This window comes from Apium graveolens, chromosome 6 (assembly GCF_009905375.1).
Source record: "Apium graveolens cultivar Ventura chromosome 6, ASM990537v1, whole genome shotgun sequence".
NCBI lineage: Eukaryota > Viridiplantae > Streptophyta > Magnoliopsida > Apiales > Apiaceae > Apium > Apium graveolens.
This window is the reverse complement of record NC_133652.1, coordinates 289,185,914-289,187,596: the sequence shown is the minus strand read 5'-3', so window position 1 is coordinate 289,187,596 and position 1,683 is coordinate 289,185,914. Positions and strand designations below refer to the sequence as shown.

Genomic DNA, 1,683 nt, shown 5'->3' with positions numbered 1-1,683 from the left:
ATTGTATTATGTAATTGTAATTTTTAAGTCTGTAAAAATGCTAAATAGTTTAGACTGGAGGTTTTTCACTAAACAGCCTCTAAGTTAAAGAATAAATTATGGAAGAAGATAAATCATGATCATGTCTCAGAGAGAGGTATAGATGCTTGAAGATGAATAATATTGTTCTAGAAAAAATATTCTAGGTTAGATATCAACGAGTCACAGATCAAGGAATGTAGAGAAGTATGTCGAGATGTATGAAATGACTTGTAGAGAAGTCCCAAGAAATATCGACAAGTCAATTTGCATCTAGAGAACTGAAGATATCGAAAAGTCAATCTGCATGTAGAGAAATGAAGATATTGACAAGTCAAAAAGTCCATGTAGAGAAGTAGAGATATCGATAAGTCAATTCATCATGTAGAGAACTGAAGATATCGACAAGTCAAAAAGCTCATGTAGAGAACTAGAGATATCGACAAGTTAAAAAGCTTATATAGAAAATTGTAGATATCGACCAATCATTCTACTTGTAGTGAGATGGGGACCTCGACAAGTTAAAAGGCTATTGTTAAGTGGCATTTATGTCCACTTAGAATGCTATAAGTATTAGTAGAGGAAGAAGTTCTTGCTAAGGAGGAGAAAGAGAACGCTGGATAAAGAGGAGGAAAAAGTTTTAGTAGAGGAAGAAGTTCTTGCTAAGGAGGAGAAATTTGAAGAAGAAGCTCTTGTTGCAATGGGTGAACCAGAAGCAAATACAAAGGCTTAGATGGACTACTCTCAGCCGAAAATCATTGATATTCAGTTTAGCATTGTTAGACCATCCATCATGGCTAACACTTTTGAAATCAAGGCTAGCATGATTCGGATGGTGCAGAACTCAGTTCAGTTTGGGGGTTCTCTAACGGAAGATCGCAACATGCATATCAGAGATTTCATCGAGATCTCCGACACTTTCAAAATTAATGTCTCTGAAGATACTATTAAGTTAAGGCTATTCCCATTCTCTATGAGAGATAAAGCTAAGTGTTGGATATATTCTCTACCAACATGCTCAATCACCAAGTGGGAAGATCTTGCTCAGAAGTTTCTCACTAAATTCTTCCCTATGGCGAAGACAACTGCAATCAGGAATGCTTTTACTCAATTTGCGCAGTCAATCAGGAGAATCTTTCTGTGAAGCTTGGGATCATCATAAGGAGATGCTTAGGAAGTGTCCTCATCATGGGATGCCTGACTGGATAATTATTCACTGCTTTTATAATGGATTGGGTGCAACTTATGGACCCATGCTTGATGTAGCATCAGGTAGAGCCTTGTGCGCTAAGAGCTAAGATGAAGATTATGATTTGATTAAACTGATGGCTACTAATGAATATCAGAATCCTTCTCAGAGACTAACTCAAGGCAAAATAGCAGGAATTCTCGAGGTAGATGCTGCTACTTCTATAGCTGCTCAGCTTATAGCTTTGACGATGAAGGTGGATTCTTTGGCTAATTATGGAGTTAATCAGATCACTAGTGTCTTTGAGCTTTATACTGGTGCGCATGAGACAGTGCAGTGTGCTATTTCTAGCGAATCAGCTCACTTCGCGAGCAACTTTTAGAGGTCACAGCAACCAGTCCTAGCCACCTATCATCCCAACAACTGCAATCATCATAACTTCAGCTGGAACAACACTAAGAATGCGGTACAGCATC

General features: G+C 38.1%; 1 non-coding gene across 1 annotated transcript; it reads right to left on the bottom strand.

The window, feature by feature from the left end:
* Window positions 1-1,105: 1,105 nt before the first annotated feature.
* LOC141669619 (small nucleolar RNA R71) lies at window positions 1,106-1,213 on the bottom strand. The gene has a single exon (XR_012553887.1). It is a non-coding gene; the product is annotated as a small nucleolar RNA R71 (small nucleolar RNA).
* Between the last annotated feature and the right edge of the window lie 470 nt (window positions 1,214-1,683).